Source organism: Mytilus edulis, chromosome 3 (assembly GCF_963676685.1).
Source record: "Mytilus edulis chromosome 3, xbMytEdul2.2, whole genome shotgun sequence".
NCBI lineage: Eukaryota > Metazoa > Mollusca > Bivalvia > Mytilida > Mytilidae > Mytilus > Mytilus edulis.
This window is the reverse complement of record NC_092346.1, coordinates 45,399,592-45,411,636: the sequence shown is the minus strand read 5'-3', so window position 1 is coordinate 45,411,636 and position 12,045 is coordinate 45,399,592. Positions and strand designations below refer to the sequence as shown.

Here is a 12,045-nt window from a genome sequence, read left to right as displayed (position 1 = left end):
ACATTCATGAAAAAGAAAGGGGAGTGTAGTTACGACGTTCGAAACATATCCAATATTATCTGTGAAACGATTATTCCATAACGTTGAACCAACTGGTGATGGCGTTCGTAAAATTTACGAAGGGATGATTTCAGCTTCACCATTTGGAACTCTTTTTTTTAATAGTTTCCTTGTGAGCAGCAACCCTCTTTCAAGGAAATCATGATAGGAAATACAAGCGCGGGAACATCGTATCAATTAGGAGATATATACTCCGTATGCAAGAGCTGCTGGAATGTTGCTACATAAAAAAGGAAAGTTCACAATTGGGACAATACCCCTAATGCACCTTGAAATGAGGAACACAAAAGTCACGTGTAAACAAAAAATCTCTGTGTAGTGATATTTGACACATTTCTATGATAAACAAATGACTGAGCTGAACCATTAGTGTTAATTTAGAAAATAAGGGAACACAGAATAAATGTGTAAAAACCATGGAGCTATGAAATGTGTTCAAAGTATTAAAATTTCAAAGAACTTATTGTGTTAAAATTGGGATTTTTTACCATGAGGAGCGACATCGCAAAAGGATACTCGGGGTTTGCTAAATAACGGAAAAATGAATCACACTTCGTACCCCGAAAATTTAACCACATATGTAAAAATGTCTCAGCTTCGAAACAAGCCATCATACATATACAAGTTTACGATATGGGCTGAGCAACAGAAGAAAACGTTACCATTACGGCCTATGGAGAAACAATTGCGCATATTGCCCCATCTTGTAAGAAAGGATCCAGAGATATCGTAAGCTAATTTCACCTTGTACACCACAGAAAATTGTTAAAATGATGGTTAGTAGTTTTTTATTTATACCTAGTTATCATAAATGATTTCTGATAAATATTATTGATAAAGAACAGCAAAAATTCAATAAATTTTTCACTTTTAAATGCATTACTGGCACGGGGCTGAACACTTTTTTTAGGCACAATCATAACTTTGTTTACCTCCGAGAGATCCGAAATGAATTGTTTATTCAATTGAAAAAGGCAAGAAAAAACTTACATGTAATATAAATAAATTGTAAGTAAACATGACACAACATAGTCTTTGTTATGCAATTATCACTCTGGTCTACAGGAATAGCTGATAATCAAGGGAGATAACACACTTCACACGAGTAAAGTGAGATACATCATACATTTGCTTTTATCCAATAATTTGACCCTGGTCAGTAGATATCATATGCAAATAAACAGAAAAAAATCATGTACATGTATTAAGAAAATTACGAATTACTATTGTTAATGCACAAGAGCAAAACACAAGATATTGTCATTTCTCAGTGAAAAAGGGGGAGGGTCAAACCTTCTTGAAAACAATATTGCTATTCAACTACATGTATTAAGCTAGTTAGCTACTACTCATTGCTTCTAATATAAACAGTTTAAATGAAGGTGGCTAAGCCACAAAGGAGAAGCATTTTTCTTTCTTTGTGATAAAACTTTCAAGAATTAGATTTTTTTCTCTCAATAATACTTATGTATTTAAATTAAATGATAACACAGTTTGAGTTAAATTTTTTGTCTTATTTCAGTTCCAGACATATCATTACTTTTAAATATGAGATGACAAACTAAAGGTTTTAAAAAGCCCTGAATAACTGGTAAGCATTTTGATTTATTAGGTAAGCTCTAAATTATTTATTTATGGTATTTGTGCAAATGAAATTACAGTCGGTATGTTAGAAATATGCTTATATGGAAACTGTTGCTATGGTCTTGCTATTAAATGAAAAGGCTTGGTTACTGATCTTTTCGACTCAACATGTCGAGTTAAATCTTGCGGCAACTGATTCTCATGTAACACTGCAAACTCTATTTAGCACTATTTTGATCTGTCATTATTTAATGACGCCATAATACGTGTGATGTCACAATGTTTCCTTTAATACCTCATGTGGATTTCTCATTGATAAAGGGTTTTCACTGAAATACATGTAAAAAGCCTTTTTTTCTCAAATAGAATTATGTGAATGGACAAGTTTTGAAAATTTGCACTTCATTGCACTCTAATTACATGATAAGAATGACTTTCCCAGTAGTTTTGAGGGGTTTCCACAGTATTATATACCAGATGTCCACTAGTAAGAATAGTTATTTTGGTGTGGTTTTTTTTATGAAATCTACATTTTTGCATAATTTCTCTGTCAAAATGCACTTTAAGACACAAGAAAATGTTATAGAATGCTTTAATAGGGTCTGTGTATTGTAATTTAAGGTTATCATCAGAAGTTTTGTCCTTGTTTTGACTAGTAAAGGTATACTGGAAGAAATTAATTATACATACACGTTGTATTAAAAATAAATGAATATAGCGATAAAAGTGTCATTGCCATATAGCGCTGAAACGACTTTATTTTTTTTTCAGAAATGGACAAAAATACACAGATTTATTCAGAATGTCATACCGATGAAGATCACCTAAAAATATTTGGAAAAATCAGAACTATGGATTTCAATATGGGACAATACCCCTAATGCACCTTGAAATGAGGAACACAAAAGTCACGTGTAAACAAAAAATCTCTGTGTAGTGATATTTGACACATTTCTATGATAAACAAATGACTGAGCTGAACCATTAGTGTTAATTTAGAAAATAAGGGAACACAGAATAAATGTGTAAAAACCATGGAGCTATGAAATGTGTTCAAAGTATTAAAATTTCAAAGAACTTATTGTGTTAAAATTGGGATTTTTTACCATTAGGAGCGACATCGCAAAAGGATACTCGGGGTTTGCTAAATTACGGAAAAATGAATCACACTTCGTACCCCGAAAATTTAACCACATATGTAAAAATGTCTCAGCTTCGAAACAAGCCATCATACATATACAAGTTTACGATATGGGCTGAGCAACAGAAGAAAACGTTACCATTACGGCCTATGGAGAAACAATTGCGCATATTGCCCCAATTGGGAAGCTGAAATCATCTCATTTGTCGTTCTTTTTTTTTCCCCAACCTACCCTTATTGTCAATTTATAGATGTAAGTCGGGATATGAGGCAGACTTAACTGTATCTGTTGTATCCGTTATCTCTAGTTTGATGGGATATATGCGTTCAACATAGTCACCAAATTTAGAATTATTTAGTGAAAGAACATCATATATAGCGGAAAGTTAAGTTAAAGTAAACTCATCATAGATACCAGGACTAAATTTTGTATAAACGCCAGACGCGCGTTTCGTATCTAAAAGACTCATCAGTGACGCTCGAATCCAAAAAAGTTAAAAAGGTAAAAAAAGTGCAAGGTTGAAGAGCATTAAGGATCAAAATTAAAGGATATTGCTAACTTCTTATATTTCATTCTAAGAAATTCCTGTATGAAGTCAGCCACATAATAATAATAAAAAAAAAGCCGGCAAGAAGAGGGACGCAATTGGTTCCCATTGGAAGGCTGACTGTCTGTTGAAAATCGCGTCCTCCAAACGTAACAAATATGTTGTCATTCAAGAAATCAAGCATCTTGATATTGTCAGTTTCAGAGATTTTTTCTTTTGAATCAGTTTGATCCTTTACAAAGTAGGATTTATCACTCCCTAAGACAAGATACTTGTATATACGTTGGCCATTCTTTTTTATGAAATAATGAAATAAAGCAATACCAACTCTTTTAATTTGTCTTTTAGTTTGGAATTGGGAATACTTGTGTAAAGTGTAAAAAAAGTCAAATGTTTTAATACTATTGCAAGATAAAAGTGTCTTAAACTTCATGTACTCTAAAAGATCTTTGGAATTTTTTAGTATCCACATTGATTCACGCCACCTCTACAATAGGCAGTTTAACTATAACATTGAAGCCCGGCTTTAATTGCTAATAAAATAGATGTTGATAATTTAGAAAGAGGTTTCGTTGAGTACTTGGAAGACCCAGCAATAAACCGTTGTTTGTAAGGACACTTATGTAGTGTAGGTATCCAATACAGAGATGGAAGATCAGGTTTTCATTTATCAAGCAGTTTATGAACTGAGTTTTACACATAAAAACGATGTTGTTTGGGGCTTTATCTACGGGAACAACAACATATTTGTCATGAAGGTAGGACAATTATTTTGCAAAACGTCCAAAGCTGAATATTTGAAAGCTAAGGATGTATGAGAATTGAAACAGTTGAGGAGCTATAGGACCCAAAACAAAAAGATCAAATAATAGCTAGATCAAACTAAGGTCAATTTGATCTGAAGGAGTTCAAACCTTTAAAAATTTATAATGGGACGCTTTCAGAGAGATAAGCTATGAATCAAGTCAATATCGAAGTTCTGACTACTAAGCTGATGTTACCCTCCGGGACTGATAATTTAATCAATGAATTAGTTTACATGTGATAAATTCTATTAATTTTTCCATTAAATTATTAATTAATCCATTATTTAAAAATCTTAAAATCTCAGTTGTCAACGATAAAGATTTATATAAAGGGTCTAATCGTTATGATAAGATTAATTTAACTGAATGTGTTTATGTTACAGTGAATTTGTATAATCAGTGATTATGTAGAATCCCTGAAATTATCAGGGATTATGTAGAATCACTGGTCAGTTTAGGGATTATATATAATCACTTAAACTTTCAGGCATTATGTATAATCACTAGAAAAATTGTCACGGATTATACATAATAACTTTAGTTAATATTAAAACATAATTTTAAACAAAAGCTGTAAAATGTTAAGCACACTATACATGTACATGTATAAGAATGATAACATCAATACATTAAAATGTTAGAAATGATATAATTAAATATTTAGCACAATAGTTATATTTAAATGTTAAGAACACTATTTCAAAAACAATCATCTATTTTCACAAATAAATTTGGATGAAATCGACTATTGCCCATTTGCCCTGCTTTTCTACAGGCACATCTATTTGAATCACATAACATGTATGTTTTTACCACAACATCCGCATTTTAACAAATATTGTCCTTCACATATCGAATCAGATTTTACACTTCGAAGAAAAATGAAGTGTTCAGTACAAACATCTGAGGTACCAAAACTAGAGGCTATCATGTAGAAATAAATAAAAATCCTAACAGGTACTGCCAATCATTTGTTCTGTCTGTTTTTCTATACATTTAGTTGCGGCAATTCTCTCAGTTTGAATTTCTTGTTCATTAAAACACAAAATACACAGAACAGATGTTCAATAACCTTATTCACTATTTGTTAAACCACACATAACATGAACTATGGATTTACACTTGAGTTTTTGTCATATTATCTTAGTAAACCATGATGGATTAAAATTGAAATTAACTAGATTGCATATCAACCAAACAAATGTGTCTACATAAATTAAATTCTTTGCGAACAATAGGTTCAACCAAGGATCTGTCTAGTAAGACCATACAAATCCTTGGTTCAACAACAAGTCGTCCCAAACCTGACCAAAATAATAGTATACAAATGAGACGCTAATCGCAGAAATGTGCATAATGATAAATAGTACTTAGAAAAAACTGTATATCTAGATTTTATTACTTTTGCTTTAATCACAAAAAAATGTTCGTCAAATATTTTAGACTTTTTTATTATCAATACCCAATAGCTAACATCCAATATTGATATTTATCTTACCTCCTATACATTTCCAGGAATATGATTGGTTAAAAGCGTCCGCGTGCAAACCGTGTATATTTAATATTAGGTTAGTAGGGAGGCGGGGCTTATCTCATACACGGTTAGTAGTGGAGTTACGTCCCTTTATATTCCATATAAGGTAAGAAGGGGGCGGGGCTTATTTCATACACGGTTAGTAATGGTGTTATGTCCCTTTATATAAAAACAAAACGGTACTGAGAAAAAATCTTAAAAGTTCCAACAGACGAAGAAATTGATGATTAAGATTGAAATAAATTCATAAAACACATTTAAACCTTACAAGTCGTTATTGTTAGCATCTGTTTTTGTAGGATCAATGGAAGTATTTTCTTAATGCTAACAGTATTGAAGACATGCTCATTTTTAGAATCAGTTAGTCTTAATTTCACACGTTCAGATAGTCGGTAAGATAAATTCGTTACATAGTGTGCTAGTGACGTAATACGGTATATATGGGGTCAGTAAATTCCATATGGGGATTCGAGCTTCGCTCTCACCCCATATGGAATTTACTGACCCCATATATACCGTATTAGGTCACTAGCACACTATGTAACTAATAATAACGATGTGCAATGTGTATGAAATATAGTAGATGGTAGGAATCTTTACACCATTTAAATCATGACTTACTGTCCTTAAACTTTTTAAGAATAAGAACAAACAAAGTATGATTTTGTCCATATTTATCAAACAAAGGATCTTTGAATTATTGATAATCCCTAAAATAATTTCAGGGTATTTGTAGAACAAGTATTAAAATGTTCAGTGATTATATAAAATCACTGGTCATTTTCAGAGATTCTATATAATCATTTATGAGTTTAGTGATTTTATTAATCCCTGAAAAATCAGGGATTCTACATAATCCCTGATTATACAAATTCACATATTTACATTGTATATAGCTGAAGTGGATCCTTAATTTGTAAATCTAAATATCTTTAGACATTTTTGTTATTTGGTTTGATATATTTGGTTGAAAATTGTTTAATGCATTATGCTTTAATACGGAAAATATACATATGATATAAATAGATCTATCAAATGTAGTATGAACCAACATCTAAATAGTATATGACTGTGAATGTAATTTTATGTAGAAACAGTTAAATTTCTGAAAAATTACATTTAAAAACAGCAACATCAAAGAAACATTTGTGGAACTTTTTCGGTCATTACAGTTGATTATTTGAGAAAACATGACAAAATCTGAAATCAAGATTCTAAGAGGAAATATTCCTTTTAAATAAATGTGATCAATATTTGAATGCTATGAATCAAGACCGTTTTCACTTGGTCAGCAAATTTAATAGGACAAAGGGTACACTTTTAATGTAAACGTCAGATCCATGTTCATCATATTCTTTAAGATGACAAATATAACACATTAAAGTTATTCAAGAAACCTGATGTATTCGTTTCTTGTTAAACTATGGTCCTAACCTAATAATTGACAGATTTATCATATATGTAAAGTCAGATCGTTCGTTGATCTACCTTAGATGAAAATTATAATCTAAAACAAACTAAGAATAAAAGAATAAGCTGATTGTTTGGTTTGATTAATTAACGTATTGTTTTTTGTAAACGATTTGAAGCAGATATTTTTGGTGTATGAGTGTTTTCATTGAACACAACAAACGTCTAACAAGTTGTTTGCTGACCAAAACACTATGATCGAATCTAATGTTTTATAAAAAATAAAAAAAGAAAGTCGGCAAGAAGAGGTTCACAATTGATTCCCATTGGAACGCCGGCAGTCTTTTGAAAAAAACATCCTCCAAACGTAACAAATATGTTGTCAATCAATATATCAAGCATCTTGATATTGTCAGTTTCAGAGATTTTTTTTGTTTGAATCAGTGTGATCCTGTGTAAAGTGTGATGTATCCCTCCCGAAGACAAGATACTTGTATCTACGTTGACCATTCTTTTTTATGAAACAAAGCAATACCAACTCTTTCAATTTGTCTTTTAGTTTGGAATGGGGTTAAATAACAAATTCCTGGATATTTTGTCAATACTGAGCTACCTCTTATTTGTTATATTTACAAGAAATCTACCCGGAAATTTGTGTTTAATTATAGTCAATTGTGTAAAGATGTTAATATCAGTGAAAATACACCTACTTCATGTAATTGCAGTAATTCCGAATATATTTATGGACCCATTTCCCATGTTATTACAGGAGATCTTAACATCGTTCAAGACCGAGAGTTAAAATCATTCCTCAGTAAAGGACCTAAATATCGTCCCCCGTCAATTATTAATTGGAATGAGTGTCGTAATATCATCCACGACTCACTCCATACTTACTGTATGAAATGGATAAAACGGGAAAAAGCTGACAAAAAATCTTTGGACTCTTTTTTTAATTCAGTAATGAAGATAGTTGATATACGTATTCAACATTTTAAAGAACATTTTACTATAAACAATAACCACAATAAACCTATTTCTCGTATCAAACATAAACTAAAAGAACTAGCCAAGGAATTTGTTTTTGTCCCGGCAGATAAAGCTGCTAATAATATTATTATTGTTTGACGTAAATTTTACATTGAGGTTCTGAAAAAGGAAATCACCAATTCACCAACATTCCAACTGACTCCATTTTCAGAAAACGAAATCTGTAACAAACATAAACTGTTAGCCACCGCTTTACAAGCAGAGCCAAATACAATGAAAGTCCCAACTATGTATTGGCTTCCGAAGCTACACAAAACCCCTTACAAATATAGATTTATTTCGTCTTCAAGCCATTGTTCAACTACTAAATTGTCTATTCTTCTTACCAGCACACTTGGTACAATTAAAAACCTGATAATAAATTGTTCAAATATGGCCTTCGAAAATAGTGGAATAAATTACTTTTGGAGTGTCAAGAACTCGTTGGAAGTACTTGATAAATTGCATGCTTATATTGGTGATTTTGAATCTGTTCAAAGTTTTGATTTTTCTACCCTGTATACCACATTGCCTCACATTCTCATTAAGAAAAAATTCACACACCTAATTAAATGGGCATTCAAAAAATCAGAATGTGAATATATATGTTCAAACTCTTTTAGGTCATTTTTTAGTAGCAATAAACAAAAAAACTATGTTAATTGGACATGCTTTGATACTATATATGCCCTTGAATTTTTACTAGATAACATTTTTGTTCGCTTTGGAGATTCCGTATATCGTCAGATTATCGGAATTCCAATGGGGACTAACTGTGCACCACTTATTGCGGACCTGTTTTTGTATTGTTATGAGTTACAATTTATGACAAAAATAAGCAAAGACCCATCGAAACAACATCTGATAAACAAATTTAATAATACTTTTAGATATTTGGATGATATTTTGGCTCTCAATAATGACGACTTCAGTATGTATATTAATGAAATTTATCCTGTTGAACTTACTTTAAATAAAGCTAATACTAACAATGACCACTGCCCTTTTCTTGATCTTGATATCTATATCACTAATGGAAAGCTGAATACTAAAATTTATGATAAAAGGGATGATTTTTCATTTCCTATCGTTAATTATCCGTTTTTAGATGGTGACGTTCCCTTGTCACCATCTTACGGTGTTTATATATCTCAACTTGTACGATTCGCTCGTGTATGTAACAATGTTTTCGATTTTAACGAGAGAAATTTATGTATTACTGAAAAATTATTACACCAGGGTTTTCGATATCACAAACTAGTCAAAACATTTACTAAATTTTATCATCGGTATAAAGACATCATTCGTAAATATAGCTCAACATGCAGACTTCTAATACGTTCAGGTATTTCACATCCAATTTTTTATGGTAATATTCTTTATAAAGCACAAAGGTGTCAGTATTCACCTCAGAAACTTACAAAACCTTTGAATAGACTTATTAAGAAGGGATATAATTACGATACTGTTGTCAAGTCATTAAAGATTGCATTTGTTGGCGTTAATATTGAGTCACTGATAAGGTCTTTGCATCGGAACTAAACACATTTATTCTAAAATACAGTTGTTGGCATGACACGGGTTATGTTCTTCTCATATATGTTATGATGGTATGATACTAAACCCCTAACGGGAAGGATTGTGCCTGATGTTCATATGATGAAATCATAATCTTTCAGTCAGTTTAATTGAAGTCTGGAGCTGGCATGTCAGTTAACTGCTAGTAGTCTGTTGTTATTTATGTATTATTGTCATTTTGTTTATTTTCTTTGGTTACATCTTCTGACATCAGACTCGGATTTCTCTTGAACTGAATTTTAATGTGCGTATTGTTATGCGTTTACTTTACTACATTGGTTAGAGGTATAGGTGGAGGGTTGAGATCTCACAAACATGTTTAACCCCGCCGCTTTTTTGCGCCTGTCCCAAGTCAGGAGCCTCTGGCCTTTGTTAGTCTTGTATTATTTTAATTTTAGTTTCTTGTGTACAATTTGGAAAGAGGGACGAAAGATACCAAAGGGACAGTCAAACTCATAAATCTAAAACAAACTGACAACGCCATGGCTAAAAATGAAAAAGACAAACAGAAAAACAACAGCACACATGACACAACATAGAAAACTAAAGAATAAACAACACGAACCCCACCAAAAACTAGGGGTGATCTCAGGTGCTCCGGAAGGGTAAGCAGATCCTGCTCCACATGTGGCACCCGTCGTGTTGCTTATGTGATTATAAATCCGGTAAATAGTCTAATTCAATAGGTCACATTCATGAAAGGGAAGGGGATTGTAGTTACGACGTAAGGAACATATCCGATATCATTTGTGAAACGGTTATTCCATAACGGTCAACCAACTCGTGATGGCGTCCGTAAAATTTACGAAGGGATGATTTCAACTTCACCATTTGGAACTCTTGGTTTAATAGCTTCCTTGTGAGCAGTAACCCTCTATCAAGAAAATCATGATAGGAAATGCAAGCACGGGAATATCGTATCAATTGGGAGATATATACCCCGTATGCAGGTGCTGCTGTAATGTTGCTACTTAGAAATGGAAAGTTCACAATTGGAAAGCTGAAATCATCTCTTTTGTCGTAAAGTTTAGTTTTCAATCGACCCTCATTGTCAATTTCTAGATGTAAGTCAAGATATGAAGCCGACTTAACTGTATCTGTAGTATCCTTTATCTCCAATTCGATGGGATAGATGCGTTCCACATAGTCACCAAATTTTGAATTGTTTAGTGAAAGAACGTCATCTATATAGCGGAAAGTAGAGTTAAAGGATATTGCTAACTTCTTATCTTTGAAATTTTTCTTATCTTGGAAATTAGTATGGCGTTCATTATCACTGGACTAGTATATATTTGTTTAGGGGCCAGCTGAAGGACGCCTCCGGGTGCGGGAATTTCTCGCTACATTGAAGACCTGTTGGTGACCCTCTGCTGTTGTTGTTTTTTATTTGGTCGGGTTGTTGTCTCTTTGACACATTCCCCATTTCCATTCTCAATTTTACTACTTGTATAAAGTGTAAAAAAAAAAAGACATACGTTTTAATACTAGTACACTTGGAAGATGAAAGAGTCTTAGATTGCATGTACTCTAAAACATCTGGTTCACGCCACTTCTAAAATAGGCAGTTTCACAATAACTTTGAAGCCCGGCTTTAATTGCTGATAAAATAGATGTTAATAATTTAGAAAGAGGTTTCGTGGAGCACTTTGAAGACCCAGCAATATACCGTTGTTTGTAAGAACACTTACGTAGTTTTGGTATCCAATACAGTGATGGAAGAACATACCTGATTATCCAGGATTTCCTCATTGGTAAGTGTCGTGAGGGTATATGTTGTGTTTCCGAGTAAATTGTCAATACCTAATTCATTTATCAAGCAGTTTATGTAATGAGTTTACACACGAAAACGATGTTGTTTGGGGCTTTTTCTGCATGCGGAGACAACAACATATTTGGCATGGAGGTAGGACAAGTGTTTTGCAAAAGGCCCAAAGCTGAATATTTATAAGCTAAGGATGTATGAGAACCGAAACAGTTGAAAGCTATAGGACCCCCCAAAAAAAGATAAAAAAAATAGCTAGATCAAACTAAGGTCAATTTTATCTGAAGAAGTTCAAACCTCTAGAAATTCATAATGGGACAATTTCAGAGAGATTAGCTATAAATCAATTCAATATCGAAGTACTGACTGCTGAGCTGATGATGCCATCGGGTACTGATAATAAAATCAATGAATTGTTTTACATGTGATAAATTGTATTAATGTTCCTATTAAATAAATAATGAAATTAATCCATTATTTAAATATCTAAAATCTCAGTTGTCAACGATAAAGATTTATACAACGGGTCTAATCGTTATAATTAAATTAAATCAACTGAAAATGTGTATATATAGCTAAAGTGAATCCTTTAT

The 12,045-nt window shown here is 32.4% G+C and overlaps 1 long non-coding RNA gene across 1 annotated transcript; it reads left to right on the top strand.

Annotated features, from left to right (window-relative positions):
* The first annotated feature begins 312 nt into the window (after positions 1-312).
* LOC139516614 (uncharacterized) lies at positions 313-2,723 on the top strand. Its single transcript, XR_011662992.1, has 3 exons — positions 313-836; positions 1,583-1,651; positions 2,416-2,723. It is a non-coding gene; the product is annotated as an uncharacterized lncRNA (long non-coding RNA).
* The last annotated feature ends 9,322 nt before the right edge of the window (positions 2,724-12,045 follow it).